Genomic DNA, 20,708 nt, shown 5'->3' on the forward strand with positions numbered 1-20,708 from the left:
TTAGTTAAGTTCTCGAGAAGTTCATAATAAATTGGGTCCGCTTAGTAGCTACAGTGCTCTTCCAGAGCGTCTTTTACCACAATGGCCTGGAATAATAGCTACTCTCATTATGATATAAAAAACATAAAAGGAGGTTTTCAAATATATTTTGACATTTATTATATGTTCTCTTTCTTTGTCATATTGTTGTTGAGACAATCTTTGTTATGTTCTATAAAATGTATTTGTCATATTCTTATGAAGTCATAACCAAAAATCTTCAATAAAAATCATTAAAAAAAAAAAAAAAAATCTCCTCCCACTATCAAGGCCCCTTTCCAATTGTCTGCTATAAATTTACAGAGCTGGTTGAAGAATTTGTGTTTACTACTGTTGGGGGCATACACATTCACCAGCATCACTGGGTTATTAAATAGGATGCCTATTAGGATAAGTATTCTACCGTCTGTATCCGTCACTTTGTTCAGCAACTTAAAGTGGATATTTTTATGAAGTAGGATTCCAACCCCATTTTTTTTTGTCAGGGAGAGAGTTAAAAAACCCTGTAGGGTGGGATTTGAATGAAAACCTGGGCTCAGCAGTCCCTAAAAAGTGAGTCTCTTGGACGAAAACTATTGAGTCTTTTTGTCTGGCAAAGCATCGGAGAGCCACAGAATACTTCGTGGGGGAGTTTAGCCCCTTCACGTTCTGCGATATTACCATTAGTGTCTTGTCAGTCATGTATGGGTGTGGGGGTGTACATGTGGTGTGTAATGGAAAGATCTTACCCGCAGCTGCCGGTCATGTAGGAACTGAAATTGGTTGTCAAAGGAAGTTCGGTGAGACTCACAGTGATAGAGAAAAGGAAAGGAAGTGAAGTAATGCGGCAATCCCCTCATTGTTAAAGCAGAGCTGACAAATAAAAAAATAAAATTAACATCATAACTTAACATAAACAACACAATTTTCAGGGTAATTACTTCTTGCTCAATCTGACTAGTGTGTGTTTGGGTAGCAAAACTTAGTAAGGTCCCAAAAATAAAAATACCAGTAGCCATAACTGCCACTGGGAGAGGGGGAGGGGGGGAATGAGCAACTGGCTTAAAAAGAAAAGGACAGCCAGCTCGGTCTCAGGGGCGGGTCGCCCAGGGGGAAGGTGATAGGGGTTGAGTTACAGGTGGCCAAAGTGGCCATTTATGCAAACGTATTGGTATAGCACTTTTACATTATAAACACATTGGTAAAACATCCACAATTTCAAGCAAAATAATTTAACAAAATCATATGTGCTGTGAACTGGCATAATAGCCAACAAAGTGTGTCTCAGGAGATAGAACCTTGGATTAGGTTAAAATTAGAAAAATCTGTTGCTTTCCCACAACAACAGCTAATGAAGAGAGATCCATAATCCACAGTGAACAGCTTCAAGTTGGGTCATCGTCGTCTCCACTCTGGTTGTGAGCACCGCTTGATGCATTCCTTTTCTTTTTGGGGAATGTCGCCCAATCTGGGCGTTGTGGCCTCGGTGGTAGATTATTGTGGGCTCTGTTTCCCGTTTCTGCATTTTCCAGTGATGGAAGTGATGGTTGTGGGATCCCAAGCTGTTTACAAAATGTTTCCAGGTAAACATACACTGTGTCCTCTTTTACGACTTTTATTGGAAATGGAAACCCCCATCTATATGGTATATTGAGATCTGCTAAGTGCAGGGTTTCGCTAGGGTTAGGTTGCTGAGATCAGCATACACCTGAATGGAGTCCTCTCCAAAAGTGATAGGTGACTTTTTCTGTGCTGCCTGCAGTATCCTTTCCTTGTCCACAAATTTATGGCAGCATAGGACAATATCTCTTGGTGGTGCTGTTTTGGTGGGTCGAGCTCTCAGGGCCCTATGTGCTCTTTCTATTGGTATGGTTTAGTCTGCTTTTAGGTCTAGCAGGTATTTGAACAGGTTTGCAGGTATGAAGATATCTGTGCTGGGTGTATTTGCTCCGGAAGTCCTTTGATGCAGAGGTTCTGGCGTCTACCTCGATTATCAAGGTCTTCTACCTGTGCCTGCAATTGTAGTATCGCAGTGTTCTGTCGTTCTATAGCTGTCGCCATGTTGTCTGAAGTTTTAGATGTCTCTTCAACTTGTCAAGGTATCTGTAGATGTCAGTGGACAATACATATATATATATATATATATGTATGTGTGTATATATGTATATATATATATACTGTATATGATAGAATAGATATGAAATCTCTCAAATAAGTGGGTTTGAGCATGCTCATTTTATCACTGGGTACATTCTCTGTATTCCAGGTCTTAGATCAGACATGAGATATACTTCTCCTAATTGACATGGCATTTAAGAGTTCAAAGGAGAGCATCTGTCTCATTACCTAGATCACAGGAACCCCTGGGTTGATAGAGACATGATGTCTAAGATTTTTTCTTTGAGGCCTAATGAAATTCGAAGAATCAGTTTTTAGCTGAAGAAATGACTAGATGTCACCTATGTGTTAAATTGTCTCTATTGTCTTGAATCCACAAATTCTAGACGATGAAAGTTTGACCAGGCAGAGACACATGTGAAATTACAGCCGTTAAATTCATTTTAAACTACAGCCTGTATAATTTTAAATGCTATATAGAAATGTATATTTGTGGACCTAAGAAGCAGTGACTAATAGCAACATATTAGATAAATATTTGATAAGCTTGAATAATATCTGCATTAATAGATGTATAAATGTTTGAAATTTTAACAACACTATTTCTTTCATTTCAGACCAACATCTGATGTTTCATGCATTCAAAAATTATTAGGAATGTGAAATATATTGCATTCCTATTGAGATGCAATGCAATGACAGGATGTTGAATGCTGTGATTCTGGGGAGAGTAAATGATTGATAGTGTAATTGTTTATTAATATCATCACTAGGAACATACCTGTATTTGGTATTGGAGTAATCAGAAAAATGACATTATATCATCCCATCTATAATTAAAATTGTAAATGATTAATACAAGGAAATAAAGTAGTTTAAATAATCACTTTTAAAGGATGTAGTAAATTGTTAGCAATATTGATGGTGAAGATATTTGCGGTGGTCTGCTGCCCCCTAGGGGATTAATACTGATACGAAAACCAAATGAATTATCTATTAGAACACATGCAAATCCAAATAGCCAATCAAATATTTCCGCCTAGATTACAAGTTTTGTCGGTAAAAACCTTCAGGGCTAATGAGCCTTTTTTTTCCAGAGCATACTTTAAATACTTCTACCTGTAATACCAGCGTTGCTTACGGTAGTGGTAAGCTGGCAAAACGTGCTCGTGCACGATTTCCCCATAGGATACAATGGGGCTGAGCTGGCTGAAAAAAAAACCTAACACCTGCAAAAAAGCAGCGTTCAGCTCCTAACGCAGCCCCATTGTTTCCTATGGGGAAACACTTTCTAAATCTACACCTAACACCCTAACAATAACCCAGAGTCTAAACACCCCTAACCTTACACTTATTAACCCCTAATCTGCCGTCCCCGACATCGCTGACACCTACATTATAATATTAACCCCTAATCTGCCGCTCCGGACACCGCCGCCACCTACATTAGACCTATGAACCACTAATCTGCTGCCCCTAACATCGCCAACACCTATATTATATTTATTAACCCCTAATCTTCCGCCCCCAATGTCGTCGCCACCTACCTACACTTATTAACCCCTAATCTGCTGACCGGACATCGCCACCACTATAATAAATGTATTAATCCCTAAACCGCCGCACTTCCGCCTCGCAAACACTATAATAAATTGTATTAACCCCTAATCTGCCGTCCCTAACATCGCTGCCACCTACCTACAATTATTAACCCCTAATCTGCCACCCCCAATGTCGCCGCTACTATAATAAAGTTATTAACCCCTAAACCTAAGTCGAACCTTAACCCTAACACCCCCCTAAGTTAAATATAATTTAAAGAAATCGAAATAAAATTACTATAATTAAATAAATTATTCCTATTTAAAACTAAATACTTACCTATAAAATAAACCATAAGATAGCTACAATATAACTAATAGTTACATTGTAGCTATTTTAGGATTTATATTTATTTTACAGGCAACTTTGTATTTATTTTAACTAGGTAGAATAGCTTTTAAATAGTTAATAACTATTTAAAAGCTACCTAGTTAAAATAATTACAAAATTACCTGTAAAATAAATCCTAACCTAAGTTACAAATACACCTAACATTACACTATCAATACATTAATTAAATAAATTAACTACAATTATCTAAACTAAAATACAATTAAATAAACTAAACTATAGTACAAAAAACCCACTAAATTACAAAAAATAAAAAAATATTACAAGAATTTTAATCTAATTACACCTAATCTAAGCCCCCTAATAAAATAAAAAAGCCCCCCAAAATAATAAAATTCTCTACCCTATACTAAAATTACAAAAGTAATCAGCTCTTTTACCAGCCCTTAAAAGGGCTTTTTGCGGGGCATTGCCCCAAAGTAATCAGCTCTTTTACCTGTAAAAAAAATACAAGACCCCCCTCAACATTAAAACCCACCACCCACACACCCCTACTCTAAAACCCACCCGATCCCCCCTTAAAAAAACCTAACACTAACCCCCTGAAGATCCCCCTACCTTGAGCCGTGTTCACCCAGCTGGGCTGAATTCTTCATCCAATCCAGACGATGTGGTACTCCATCCGGCAGAAGTCTTCATCCATCCGTGGGGCAGAAGAGGTCCTCCATCTGGCAGAAGTCTTCATCCAAGCGGGGCAGAAGAGGTCCTCCATCCGGCAGAAGTCTTCATCCATCCGTGGCTCCATCTTCAAGACCTCCGACGCGGAACATCCTCCTCGGCTGACGGACTAACAACGAATGAAGGTTCCTTTAAATGACGTCATCCAAGATGGCGTCCCTCGAATTCCGATTGGCTGATAGGATTCTATCAGCCAATCGGAATTAAGGTAGGAAAAATCAAATTGGCTGATTGGATAAGCCAATAGAATGCAAGGTCAATTCTATTGGCTCATCCAATCAGCCAATCAGATTGAACTTCAATCTGATTGGCTGATTAAATCAGCCAATCAAATTTTTCCTACCTTAATTCCGATTGGCTGATAAATTCGTATCAGCCAATCGGAATTCGAGGGACGCCATCTTGGATGACGTAATTTAAAGGAACCTTCATTCGTCGTTAGTCCGTTGGCCGAGGAGGATGTTCCACGTCGGAGGTCTTGAAGATGGAGCCGCGGATGGATGAAGACTTCTGCCGGATGGAGGACATCTTATGCCTCGCTTGGATGAAGACTTCTGCCGGATGGAGGACCTCTTCTGCCCCGCGGATGGATGAAGACTTCTGCTGGATGGAGGACCACATCGCCCGAATTGGATGAAGAATTCGGCCCGGCTGGGTGAACACGGCTCAAGGTAGGGGGATCTTCAGGGGGTTACTGTTAGGTTTTTTTAAGGGGGGATTGGGTGGGTTTTAGAGTAGGGGTGTGTAAGTGGTGGGTTTTAATGTTGGGGGGGTCTTGTATTTTTTTTTACAGGTAAAAGAGCTGATTACTTTGGGGCAATTACCCGCAAAAAGCATTTTAAGGGCTGGTAAAAGAGCTGATTACTTTTGTAATTTTAGTATAGGGTAGGGAATTTTATTATTTTGGGGAGCTTTTTTATTTTATTAGGGGGCTTAGATTAAGTGTAATTAGATTAAAATTCTTGTAATATTTTTTTATTTTTTGTAATTTATTGTTTGTTTTTGTACTATAGTTTAGTTTATTTAATTGTATTTTAGTTTAGATAATTGTAGTTAATTTATTTAATTAATTTATTGATAGTGTAGTGTTAGGTGTATTTGTAACTTAGGTTAGGATTTATTTTACAGGTAATTTTGTAATTATTTTAACTAGGTAGCTATTAAATAGTTATTAACTATTTAATAGCTATTCTACCTAGTTAAAATAAAGTTGCCTGTAAAATAAATATAAATCCTAAAATAGCTACAATGTAACTATTAGTTATATTGTAGCTATCTTATGGTTTATTTTATAGGTAAGTATTTAGTTTGAAATAGGAATAATTTATTTAATTATAGTAATTTTATTTAGATTTCTTTAAATTATATTTAATTTAGGGGGGTGTTAGGGTTAGGGTTCGACTTAGGTTTAGGGGTTAATAACTTTATTATAGTAGCAGCGACGTTGGGGGTGGCAGATTAGGGGTTAATAATTGTAGGTAGGTGGCGGTGATGTTAGGGATGGCAGATTAGGGGTTAATACAATTTATTATATTGTTTGCGAGGCGGAAGTGTGGCGGTTTAGGGGTTAATACATTTATTATAGTGGCGGCGATGTCCGGTCGGCAGATCAGGGGTTAATAAGTGTAGATAGGTGGCGGCGAAGTTGGGGGGGGCAGATTAGGGGTTAATAAATATAATGTAGGTGTCGGTGATGTTAGGGACAGCAGATTAGGGGTTCATAGGGATAATGTAGGTGGTGGCGATGTCCGGTCGGCAGATTAGGGGTTAAATAATTTTATTAGAGTGTTTGCAATGTGAGGGGGCCTCGGTTTAGCGGTTAATAGGTAGTTTATGGGTGTTAGTGTACTTTGTAGTACTGTAGTTAAGAGTTTTATGTTCCGGCATTAGTCCATAAAACTCTTAACTACTGACTTTTAAATGCGGTAGGAGTCTTGGAGGTAGAGGCTGTACCGCTCACTTTCTCCAAGACTTGTAATACCAGCATTAGGCAAATCCCATTAAAAATATAGGATACGCAATTGACATAAGGGGATTTGCGGTATGGAAAAGTCACGGAAGAAAAGTGAGCAGTACACCTGTACCTGCCTTACTCGTAATACCAGCGAGCATTAAAAAGCAGCGTTAGGACCCCTTAACGCTGTTTTTTAAAGCTAACGCAGAACTCGTAATCTAGCCATTCAACTCTAAGGGCAGACCAGGGACAAGCTCTGTTCGGGCCAATCCAAGACAAGCACCGTGTTCGTAACCAAAAACAGATCACCAATGATTAGATATAAAAGAAGATGAATGCAGGGGGAGAGAGGTCTTTGGTCTGCTGAAACTTGGGATTGAATAACTGGCTGCCATACTTGGGACACAATCGCTTTAAGCAAAAAAGCTGAGATTAACTTCTTGATCTATGCAATAACTTTTCTTCATATGAGGTGATCTGAATATACTTGAAAATGATTGAAATAATAAATTGGCTCATGTTGGTAATGTATGAATTCTATAATTTGATATTTTAAAGCAAATACATTCATTATTGCTACAATCAAACTGCAGTTAATATATTTAAGAGAGCACTTTGTATTTTAGCTTGCATTCATAATCTTGTGTAGTCTTAACTAGTCATTATTGCTAAATAATTTTCTTTACTAGACAGGGTTTTATACTCCAGATTTATAAGTCAGTTATTATAGTTAACTCTCTCAGAATTGTACATAAACTGGTTATTGTGATTATATCCCTGGTAGTTATTAATTAAGCATAGTAAGTGGGTAATCCACATTGAGCATTGAACTAGAGTTATTGGTTAATAACAGAAGATTCTGGTATTTCATTGTGGTATTTTAATGCAATTCAATTGTGAATAAGGTTAATTATAAAGTTACATTTTGGTTTGTTTTGTAAAGCATATTGTAACAGTTTAAACATTGTATAATTTGATTCATATCTAGTTTTCTATAAATATAATGCAATGTGTCTATACGTTTTAACTAATATAAAGAATTTAGGAATTTACATTGATTTTATTGTTTTGTATATGCATTCTTATTGGGGGTTTATTTTAAAGAATAATTATTAAATATATTGTATTATAACCCGGCCATATACTGACAAACTTGTTCCTCCAACTGCATCACTCTGTGCCCCAGGGCATTGACCTCCCACTTCACTTCAGCCAAGCCATCTTTGATGGCCATCTTTGATGGCCTGATTTATTTGGGTCATGAAATAAGATAGGCCTTTTTTTGTGGGTAGAGTGCTATGATCTGCTTTACTGAGCGGTACAGCTTGGCCCTCTTTGCCAGGTGAGAGGCTTCCTGACCTGTCTGTATTGTTGGTTAAGGTTGTGTCCATGTTATTAGAATTTGACCCCTCAAAGGGCTTAAAAAACATATTTAGCTTGTTTGCCGTAGATGCGGCTGATTTAGTGATTTTTGTCTCCTTTATGTTTGTTGCGAGACGCCATGTAGAAGATGTGTAGGGGTGGTGTTTCCACCCGTGTCTCCAGCAGACTGCTTATAGGTGGTTGCTTGTTGGTGAAGCAGAAAAGCCCAAGCAGGGAGTAGGCCTAGTCAACACAATATTACTTTAAGAGTTCCTTTAATATATCCCTTCCTGGTCCTGTTTGCTACAAACTGAGCCCATCTAGGGCCTGTGAATAATAGGAGTCAGCTCCGGTCCCAGGGGGCCCTTTAAGAAGTGTATAGTGTGTCACTGCAGCTGTATGAAACAAGTGCCGGTCTGGGCCACCTGATCTGCTCTAGGTCGGTTTTCATACGTTGTGGTTGGAAACTAAGTGCAAATAAAGTATACTTAATACTGTGGGCAATAGCAAGTGTCCAGGCTGCCTTGCTTTAAGATACACCCTGGTCTGAGTGGGGATGCGTGGTGCTTGTGCTGGGTATACTTGCAAACTTTAAGTTCAAAAATATAGCTCCGTTGAGCCTAGATGTCAGACCCAATGTCTTTTCTGTGTTGCGTGCAGTTGCTGCAGCTGCCTGCTTGTTATCTGCGCCACGAGCGGTCTGCGTGACGTTTCTCTCCTGGGTCGCAGCCTCCGATGTCTTTAAGCTTTCGCTATGCCATTGTTTGTGGTAGGTTCCAGCACTTTTAACTGCTTTACTGCTGCATTTAGCGAACTGCCCCCTGTTTGACCCGCCACCGGACTTAGGAGCTCCGGAGCTTATTCAACAAGCGGCCATGATCGTCCTCGGCCTGCTCTGCCCCCTCGGCTAGGATTTTTTTTTATTTTGGGGGGCTTTTTTTATTTTTATAGGGCTATTAGATTAGATGTAATTGTTTTTATTTTGGATACTTTTGTTTGTTATTTTTTGTTATTTAGTGTTTGTTATTTTTTGTAATTTAGTATTTTTTATTTTTTGGAAATTTTTGAATTATTTTTTTTAGTAGTGTTAGTTTTTTTAATGTGTAATTTATTTATTTTTAATTTGTAGTTATTTTAATTTTAGTATAATAGTTATGTTAGGTTAATTGTTAGTTTAAACTTAGTTTTTTTAATTTCACAGGTAAGTTTTTATTTATTTTAAGATAGGGATATTGTATTTTTAATATAAATTAGGGGGTGATAGGTTTAGGGGTTAATAGTTTAATTTAGTTTTTTGTGATGTAGGTGGCTGGTGGTTTAGGGGTTAATAGGTTTAATTAGTGGAGGTGATGTGGGAGGCCAGAGGTTTAGGGGTTAATAACTTTATTTAGTGGCGGTAGTGTCTGGGTGCAATGTTGGGGTGCGGCGGAATAGGGGTTAATAACTTTTATTATTGGCGGCGATGTCGAGAGCGGCAGATTAGGGGTTAATAACTTTATTGATGTCCATTGATGTCTATGGGGAAAGCGTGCACAAGCACGTCATAGCAGCCCTTGCATTTTATGCGGTATGGAGCTCATCGCCACGATATCGCACGCACAAGGCGGCTTTTTAGAAACTTGTAATGGCAGCGCTATGGAGGGTGAAATAACGCAACTTTTGTTGCAATCGTTTTGCACCTTCTATAGCGCAAAACTTGTAATCTAGGGGAGAGTGTTTTACTGTGTTTTTACTGTAAATATTTTATATTCCATTTATCTTTATTTAGGGAAAATGTTATTTGTATTTTTAAATTGATATTCCTATTTATATCTGTATATATCTAATTATTATAGTAACTGTAAAATATACATATAAATTAAAAAATATTTTTAGAGTTTTTAAGAACATCAATAATTTTTTTTGAGAGAGAGACTTTCATTTAATGACACAAAACAACAATGAGAAATGTATGAGAAATGTATGAGGCATTTTTACACCTCTGAAATAAAATACAATTGCCATTTAAAGAAAAGTAAAGAAAAAAACCTTTTTAATTACAATTATTTGAACCTGCAATATTTAAATATTTTTATTTACACAATATTCTCGGCAAATAGACTCTGGTGATATATATATATATATATATATATATATTATTTTTATTTTTTATTATTATTAAAGAAAATACAGTTGAAAGCATCATTTACTATAGAAACAGAGTTACAAACATAGTCACAGAGAATAATAAGTACAGAATAACATGGCCGCTATGTATGCACAAACATATCACTCAAGTGGCAAAGCCACAAAATTTGACTATAAACATATACAGCAAATTCTAGATAACTTAGTGGCTTCTTCTTTTTTTTTTGTATAAAGAAGTTCCCCTTATAATTGCATGTAATTGAACACATTTTTCCCCAACTAAACTCTGGCGGCCTCTCTTGGACTGCTGAAACCATAGAAAGGAATATACTGTATATGGGGACATGTAGGGGGAAAATATATATGTGTATATAGGGCCACGTTTGGACCCTCAGGACTGTAGTTGTACACAATTTAGTAGTAAGTATTAAAACTATAGGATCATGGTGTAAAATAATAATTAACCAACCTTATGTATAATAGGTTGAGCATGTGGAATATGCTGTATATGTAAAAAGGGACCTCATGTCTGAAAAACTGTACTACCCATGCGAGGAGTATAGGGCAAAAAAACTCATGAAACTAAGTCTAGTGTAACAAACAGTCAAACCGGTAGAGTTTAACTAATAATCTAGATTAGATTAGTTACCACTCGTAATTATAGATATCCAGCATTAAGAGAATCATGGTACCGCCTGGAATATAGCAACTGTCAATTGAGTTTTTAGCTGTTTATTACTGAGCAAGTCATATGAGGGAAATGTTAGATAGTAAGGTTTATTTTATTTTTTTGTTTATATATAAGCAACCAGAAAACATTTGTCTCCTGTGGGAGGTCCTGTGATATTTTAATTTAGTGGGTCTAGAGATGTAGCACTTTCACAAGTGAAAACCTCTGTAATATATATGAAACTGAAATGGAAACAAGATCCGCCCCCCCCCCCCACCTCGGCCGCTGGCAGCGGGGCCCACCCGGAACCACCCCATGAGGTAGAGTTTATGAGCACGTATCTAATTATCCGGGCCGTGTACTATAGTAATATTGCATTGTGTGTGCTTCAAGTTCTAGGATGTATGTGACATAAATGTTGCATCTAGGGAAGCTGACTCTGTAGCTAGGCATGGCACCCAAATAGAAAAAACTGCTCAAATATGCAAGGCTTAAATAAAGCCTCTACCGGAATAGACTCTAAGTTAAACGTAACATAACTATTGTAAACAGAACATACCTTTAGATTATATATATACAGGCTATTGCACACTCAACCACCTTATTGAGGGAGACTTATAATCACATTTCTCTTCACAATCTAGTATGTATGTGAGAGAGCTCTTTACAATTAGGCATGCTAATTCTGTATCGAAACATAGCACTATGCAAAAAGGCTAGACTGGTAAGACCCCTCAAAAGAATATATCTAGTAAGGATAGACTCTAATTTATACATGAGATAGCTATTACAAACATAACATAAGTTTAGGCAGTAGACATATGGGTTATTTCACCCTGACCAACCTTAATAGGATACATTTATAAATTTATATCTAGCACTATGTACCATATGCAGTAAAAGTGTTGTGGGTACTTTATGCTCTGGAATGTACACAAGAAAGCTTTTGCAGGCTTTAAATTAAGCATAGAATAGCTGTTGCAAACAGAACACTCAGCTAGTGGATATACAAGCTAATAACTAAAGTGTCTCACATATGAACAAAATTCTTATATAGTGGCAACCTGACTGTTGACTACCGTCCACTTGTCTTCATTACCAAACGGTAGCTGTGGGAGGGTTAGTTGTTTAACTGACTCCGGTTTTAAGGATTATCATCATAGAAAGTCGTTGGCAGTCTGTTACTTGCCATGTGCCTCTACTATCTCTCAGTTGCAGAGTTTATGATAAAAATCGCTCCACGATGCTTGTGTCAGGGAACACCCTGATCTTATGTCGGAGGGGTGGTTGCCGAGACTCGGTGTGTGTCCGCCGCCAAAGGCCCCAGCGGTCTAGTTCAGAAGGCTGCAGTCATAAATACACCAGTAAAGGTTTCTTTTGGTTCCTCAGAACATGAGGCAAACGTATTTGGCAGTTTTATGTAGAGATGACCTGGTGTAGAAGTGATAATCAGCGGATAATCAAAATCTTGTCAGGAGCTCCTGAAGTTGCGACCAGTCATGGCCACCACCTAGACATGCCCCTCAGAAAATCTATAATACTTATTAATATTTTTTCAATATTTTATATTTAATATTTACATAATAATAACTAATTCTTCATGTGCGCTAACCAAACACCACGTGAAACCCGAAGTGCGTTAAACATATTTTACATTCCAATGTTCTTTACATAGAAGAAAATGTTCTTTTTATTTTTAAATAAATAAATATATATATATATATATATATATATATATACAGGTATAGGTATATTTAGATACCTATAGAATTATCTATTTTAAATAAAAAATAAAAATGTGAGGAACATTGGAAAGTGAAACATTAATAACTCCTGTCATGTATAGCGCTGTGGGTTTAATATGGTGTTGGGTTGGCGCAAAAGCGTGCTCCATTGAAGTGTATGAGGAGAAGTTAGCAGGGTCATGATATCTGAAGCCCTTTGGGTAACGTGTGTCGGGTTTTGCTTGTGCAAAAAATGTTAACTTTAAACTTGTAATACGAGCACTAACCTGCGCATGCAAAAACTTTACTTCTGGTGGTGTTGGCACTCAAACAAAAGCGCTAAATAGTGCTCCACTTGTAATCTAGCTTTATATATTTGTTATTTTTTATTAATGAAAATTCAAAACAGTACATGCGAATATAATACAGTTTAAACATTGTGAAAGCTCCCCAAGCCATACAGAGTGACCGAACATTAGGCTGTGAAAGACAAGCTTGTCTCTGCTGAAAGCTATATCCAGTCTATTAGCAGATAACATTGAATTCCGAAGAGAATATGACATTTGATTCAAACAAAATATATGTCTAGAACTTTCCAATGGTTCCATTGTACTGCATCGACTCATAATGAAATAAGTTTTGTACGTATATAGAATTAGGGAGCGTGGATAGGAAAGGGGGGTAAACAAGGGGAATTGAGGAAAGGGTAGGGAAGAGAAAACAAAATCTACATTACCCATGAAAGTAATATCAAGTCTTGGGCCCATATTTATCAAGCTCCGTACGGAGCTTGAAGGGCCGTGTTTCTGGCGAGTCTTCAGACTTGCCAGAAACACAAGTTATGAAGCAGCGGTCTGCTCTGTCCGCCATAACCCTGTCCGCCTGCTCTGAGCAGGTGGACAGGAATCGCCAGAAATCAACCCGATCGAATACGATTGGGTTGATTGACACCTCCCTGCTGGTGGGCCGATTGGCTGCAAGTCAGCAGGAGGCAGCGTTGCACCAGCAGCTCTTGTGAGCTGCTGGTGCAATGTTAAATGCGGAGAGCGTATTGCTCTCCGCATTTAGCGAGGTCTTGCGGACCTGATCCGCACTGTCGGATCAGGTCCACAAGACCTTTGATAAATTGGGGCCTTGAAGTAAAGTCATAATAGAGTTGCCGAGCCGCTGCTATCCTTATGATTACATATCAGTAGTATTAATGAGTGTTAGTGCTAACAAAAAGGAGATTATCACCAAGTGTCTGTGTACGTATCAAGGTGTTATTTATATTTATATTGCTCCCATAGAAACATGATGTCCCAAAAAAATTCCATCTTCCCTAGGGTAAAATAGTAGTGTCGCTCCATTGACAGAATCAGATCTACTTGGTCAAACCAGCTTTTAAGGCTGGGCACTTGCGAGCTTTTCCATAATTTGGGAATTAGTTTTTTTGCTGCATTAATCATAATTTGTGTAATATTGCGTCTAATTTTACACTTGATGTCTAAGACATTATAGAAAAGGAAAAGTTCTGGGGAAAAATTCGGGGAGAAGCCTATTACCTCTCCTATTATTGAGTGGATCTCTTTCCAAAATTGATTTAGTGTAGGACACTCCCACCATATATTTAACATTGTGCCTTCCTGTGTACAACCTCTCCAACATTTGTTACTCGCATTTCTAAACATGTGTGTTAATTTGTGCGTTGTTAAGTACCATCTTGTGAGGACTTTTATGTTGGTTTCCAAGTATACGGCTGAGTGGACTGATTTTGCTGTAGCTTGAAACCATTGACCATTGACCTAATGATATCTGTTTATTTAGTTCTGCTTCCCATTTTTGTACATAAGTGGGCCTGGTAGGGAGATATATTTCCATGAGGAGTTGATACATGGAAGATATTGTCCCTTTTTCCCAAGGGTTTTTTTTTAATGCATTTTGTTTCGAATGCCGTGAGGGGTCTCATGAAGTCATTTTTATTTCTATGGGATAGTATGTAGTGCTGCATTTGTTGGTATTGAAGCCAAGATCGAAAGCAGTGATGACCCAGTTCAACTAGCTCTTCCCTTGTGTGTAATTTACCCCCCACCACTAGGTCATGTATTGGTATTAAGTCTTGAAAGTCACATGGCACATTCACGGTGTTAGTGGTCCAAGTTTTACCTATTTTGAATTCCTTGTTCCAGAATAGTGTAGTAAGAGGCGACCTAGGGGAAGAGATCTTTGGGAATTTGTTACGGATTGACAACCAGTCAGACCATGTGGCATTAAAAATAGAGTAAGGGTTGTTATTGGTGAATGCTGGGGGTAGTGATGTCCAACAGATTCCCCTAGGTGTGGAATGTTTAGTAATTGGGACTCCAATTGAGTTACTTTTTTATTTATTATTCTGCCCTGTCTACACCAGTCCACTACCCTGCTAAGAGATATTGCTAATTTGTACCAGTATAAATTTGGCACTCCCAGTCCGCCCCCATCTCTAGGGGTGTATATTGTAGTTTTAGGTAACCTTGGTTGTTTCCTCTGCCAAATGTATTTGTTAATTACCCTTTGCAATTTTTGAATCTCTTTGGAGGTTCCTGTAATCGGGAGGGTCTGCATTATATACAGCGCTTTAGGAAGCAGAGTCATCTTTGCTGCTGCTATTCTTCCTAACCAAGAAATATTATTTCTAGGCAACCACCTGGAGGTTAAGTTATGGAATTCAGTTAATAGTTTATCATAGTTTACTTTGCGCATTTCTTCTAAGTTAGAAGTTAACTGAATGCCCAAGTATTTTAAAGCTTTAAGGTTTATCTAAAAGAGGTTTTCAGCTTTTATTGTATCGAGGGTGTCTGTAGGGACATTGATAGGGTGTAATTCTGATTTGTTTGGGTTAATCAAGAAATTAGACACAGCGCCATATTCCTTAAGTTCTCTTTGGGTTGTTTGCAGAGAAAGTACTGGGGAAGTTAGTGTGAGTAAGATATTGTCCTCGAACATTGCAAGTTTATGTGATTGTCCCTGAACTTGGATCCCAGTAATATTAGGGTTATTTCTGATTCTAGCTGCTAAGGGTTCTAGGGATAAGACAAATAGGAAGGGGGACAGTGGGCACCCTTGCCTAGTTCCATTTTGTATCTTGAATGTTTCTGAGAGGGCTCCGTTAATTCGCACTTGCGCAGAGGGGTTAGAATATAGAGAAAGAATTTGAGTTATACATTTAGTAGGGAGTCCGAATTTTAATAATGTGGTTTGTAAAAAGGTCCAATCTAATCTATCAAAAGCCTTTTCTGCGTCTGTTGATAGGAGTATTGTTGGGATTTTTGTATGTCTAATGTGATCTATAAGGGTAACTACTTTACACGTGTTGTTTTTAGCTTCACGTTGCGGTATAAAACCCACTTGATCACTGTCGATCACGGAGGGTAAAAATGTATTTAGTCTGGTGGCCAAGATTTTAGCATACAATTTGAGATCTACATTTAATAATGAGATGGGTCTGAAGTTAGCTGGGGTGTCGGGAGTTTTACCCGGTTTTGGCAATACTGTTATATGTGCTTAAAGCATATTATCTGGGAATAAATGTTGTTCAGATATGTAGTTAAATAAGGTCGCTAAGTGTGGGATTAGTTGAGATTTAAATGTTTTATAATAAAGATTAGTAAACCCATCTGGTCCTGGGGCCTTATGAGCTTTCATATTGGAAATGGCTACTGAAATTTCTTCATTAGATATTGGGGCTTCTAGTGTTTAGCGTCTGCAGGTGAGAGAGTGGAGAGTTTAATGTCCCGTAAGTACCTGTCACAGGCATCTTTGTGGGATTCTTAGGGTCTTTCTGTGTGTATGTTATATAGTTTATGATAGAACTGCTTGAGTATTTTTGCTATGCTTTTAGTGTCTTCTATTCGTGTTCCCTTATGGGTTGTAACAGAATGTATATACGATTTTAATTGCTGTTTCTTTAATGCTCTGGCTAATTGTTTGCCGGTTTTATTACTTTCCCCATAGAATTTTTGCTGTATGAATAACTGTTTTCTTCATTGGGCCAATTTGCAAAAGTTCGTTAAATTTACATCTTTTATCCTCAAGTTGTTTTTGAAGTGTATCGTCTCTGGGATTCAGCTTGCATTGAAAGTCTAAAACAGCTATTTCTTGCGCTAGCAATTCAAATTTTTCTCTTGCTATTCTACGTTTGGTAGCTCTAGATTTTATGAACTCGCCTCTCATAAAGGCCTTATGTGCTTCCCATATCACATCTGGGCTTGTGTCTTGGGCAGTATTTATTGTGAAATAAGTGTCTATTTGTTTTGTAAATGTTTCTAGATCTTTCAGGTTTATTAAAAGTGTGTCATCTAATTTCCAGCAAAAAGGCCTAGCTAACATAGATGGCCATTGTAAAAAACACTCTGTAAGTGAGTGGTCGGACCATGTTGTATGTTTTATATTGGTTTTTTTAATATGGGATAGTGAATGGTGATCTATAAATAAATAATCTAATCTCGAATAACTTTTATGAGGGTGAGAGAAAAAAGTATAATCCCTCCTATCTGGATTTAAATATCTCCAGGTGTCGTATAGAGTGAGGATTTTGAGATTACCCCAGATAGATTGGAGGGCTTTAGGGGAGAGTTGAGATTTGCTGTTGGAACAGTATATTGAGGGATCTAAGGGGGTGTTGAGGTCTCCTCCTCCAAGAATTAAAGGGCCTTTGATTTTTGTCAAAATCTTGGAGGTGGCGTTTTGTATGAAAGAGTCTTGATGTGTGTTGGGTGTGTAGAGGTTAACTAACATAACAGCTCTGCCATAAAGCAGGTCTGAAACACATACGTATCGCCCTTCTTTATCTTTATCTAAGCTCAACATTTGGAATGGGATGGACTTAAGTATGCTGACTCCGTTTACCTTTTTATGCAGATTTGTACTGTTTTGGGAAATATGTAGTGAAATATTTAGGGATCTTATTGGCTTTAAAATGAGTCTCCTGTAACAGTAGGATTTTCCCCCCTCTCCTAAGTAGGTCTTGTAAAGCCATTGTCCTTTTATTAGGACAATTAAACCCTTTTACATTCTGGGTGATTATGTGTAAGTGTGGTGTATCACCTTGAGTGGTCATAGTATTTCAGGAACAGAGACTTGTTGTAGAGGAGTGGCAGCGGCAATTCTGCATTAGGGTAAATGTTCATGGACTTTGAACTAAACAAAAAGAAAAAAAACATTAATGAACAAAAACAAAATGCATATAACATTAATACAACAATAATGTAAAAGCATAGAGCTTCACAGGTACGGGGGCATTAACCATTCTGAGTGAGCCATTCTTCAAAAACATATATTAACTATAGTATATCCTAAATCTTAAACTTACAATATTACTAAGTATAGCTATCATCCTCTGTTAACACCTATAGAACCATATTTCTCTCAATCTGAGTCTCTCATCTATAGTCTATCATGGAATCTCTATTTCACATAAAAGTCTCTGTGGTAGAAATGAGTCTCAGGTCCTTTTATTGATAGAGAAACATTCCTCTAGGTAGGCAAAAAAAAAATACAAAAGTGTTATACTTATGTGTATTTCTAGGCGGTTTCTTGTGTAGTAGAATCCCTTATTGTGTGCTTGGAAGAGGGTTTATCATTATTTCTTGAAGATACCCTTTGCCATTCTGATCTCTGAGAAGTGGTGTTTCCTTCTGAAGGGGCCTGTTCACACGGTTCCTGATATTATCATCCATTATGGGTGGATCTATGTGTAATTCTTTGCATACTGAAGGGATGCCCTCTGGGTTGTCACATAAAACACGTCTGCCTCTCCACTGTATTTGCAGGTTAAAAGGGTGGCCCCATCTATATGGGATGTTTTGCTGGAGAAGCTTATTTGTTAGAGGTCTCAAATCTCTTCTTTTTTGAAGGGTTCTAGTAGATAAATCTTCAAACAGTTGCAACTCTGTTCCTTTGTATTTGATCGGGTGTTTTGACCTTGCCTTTTTCATCAGTGACTCTTTGATTGGGTAGCTTGTGACTTTTACAATCACATCCCTTGGGGGTTGGTCTTCTGAGGGTCTGGTTCTAAGCTCCCTATGTACCCTGTCAAGGGCAAAAGTTGAATCATCGCCCTCATCCATTAAGTATGCGAATAGACCCTTGACATATGGTTCCAGGGCCTGTGGTGACACCTCCTCTGGTATGCCTCTCATCCGGATGTTGTGTTGACGGCTCCTATTCTCTAAATCATCAATCTTGTTTTCTAATTGTATGATTGTTATATCTTGCTGAGAACTTATATATTTTTTTAAATAGTGTAGCTCAAAAGATATACACGTTCAAAAAGAAAAGGCTATAATATTTTAGAATGTTTTATTATTTCACTATTGCTTGTATATAACTGTGTGTTTAAATCCTCCCAATGGATTAAACCCATAGTTAAAGTAATCTCCTGAGCAGCAGTGCCAGCTAGCTCCATGTAGTGTAGGATAAGTACATATTGTTTTTCCAACATAGGATACAAAAAGAACAAACTCAATTTAAAAATAGAAGTCATTTTCAAAGTTTTTTAAAATCACATGCTTCATCTGAATCTTGCAAGTTTAGTCATGACATTCCTTTACCTTTAAATACCCATGTCAAGAAACAGGGGATACTAACAGCATAAAACTAATTGTACTTGGATTGTGATACCACAAAAAAAGTTGCACATTTCACAGAAAGTATAGGGAGGCATTTTCACATGCTAGTTGTTGAAATGGAGATACATGGAATTGTTTTATCATCAGGATTTTGAGCTCAGAAGAGCCATAATTGTTACTGGTAGAATTGTCGGTAATTAAAGGATGAACAGGTAAGCAAATTTTAATTTTGAAATAGGAAATGTGGGAGCTTTTAAGTCTGATACTGCTACAGCAGAAAATCTTTTTTAGATATTTACATTAAATCATTTTTAGTAATTTTAGTATTATTTGTTTTTAACATTATTTTTTCTAGGAAGCTATTTGAGACATAGTACACAGTGGATAATCAACCAGGTAAAATGTAAATTACAGAGATATTTTTTTACTACTTATTTCAGCAAACAAGTATAAACTTGTGAAACAATAGACAGAATACAGATGTATTTCTCATGTTTATTAGAGTGGCACAAAGACTGATGGGTCATGGGCTCAGGGTATATACCAATCTGATGGATGCAAATGAAATGCAGGGTACAGTTATCGACCAGCCAATTACTATTAAGCTATATATTAATAGTTAGATGCCAGTCAGGGTAGATTATTAAAGATTATTTTTGTCATAATTTCATTAATTGAGTATTATACACAGCATATAAACCAACGAACCATAACCTGAATACTATGTTTATAAAATGTATTTAGTATTCAATGTCTTTTTATGACTTATCTTTCTAAACAACTCTTCCCTGCCACTGCAGAGTTCTATTTTGTTTGGAGAGTTATTGCCTGTGTTTATAATCCTGCTTTCAGTCTATGGCCCCTATGTATCAAGCCAATATGCTCGCCTAAGCTCGCCTAACATCGCCGCTGCGGACCTGAATACATTGCCAAATTTATCAAGAAAGCTGTCAAAAAGCCGCGCACCAAGTACGGTGCCATGAGCAGCGGACTGTTGATAACTAACAGTCATCGATCTTGCTGCTCATCGGCTTCTACGCAGCTTTCTTGGTACCCTGTCACTAAACACCCACACTAAACCATACATTTTTACCCACTAAACTGCCGCTCCGGGAGCCCCCCACACCTAAATAAACTTATTACCCCCTAAACCGCCGCTCCCGGACCCCGCCGCCACTATAATAAACGTATTAACCCCTAAACCGCCGCACCCGGACCCCGCCGCCACTATAATAAACTTATTAACCCCTAAACCGCCGCTCCCGGACCCCGCCGCCACTATAATAAACTTATTAACCCCTAAACCGCTGCTCCCGGAGCCCTCCGCCACCTACATTACATTTATTAACCCCTATCCTGCCCCCCCCTACACCGCCGCCACCTACAGTACATTGATTAATCAATAATCTACTCCCCCTACACCACTGCCACTATATTAAATGAATTAACCCCAAAACCTAAGTCTAACCCTAACACCCCCCTAACTTAAATATTATTTAAATTAAATTAATCTAAAT

Source organism: Bombina bombina, chromosome 2, assembly GCF_027579735.1.
Source record: "Bombina bombina isolate aBomBom1 chromosome 2, aBomBom1.pri, whole genome shotgun sequence".
NCBI classification, from domain to species: Eukaryota; Metazoa; Chordata; class Amphibia; order Anura; family Bombinatoridae; genus Bombina; species Bombina bombina.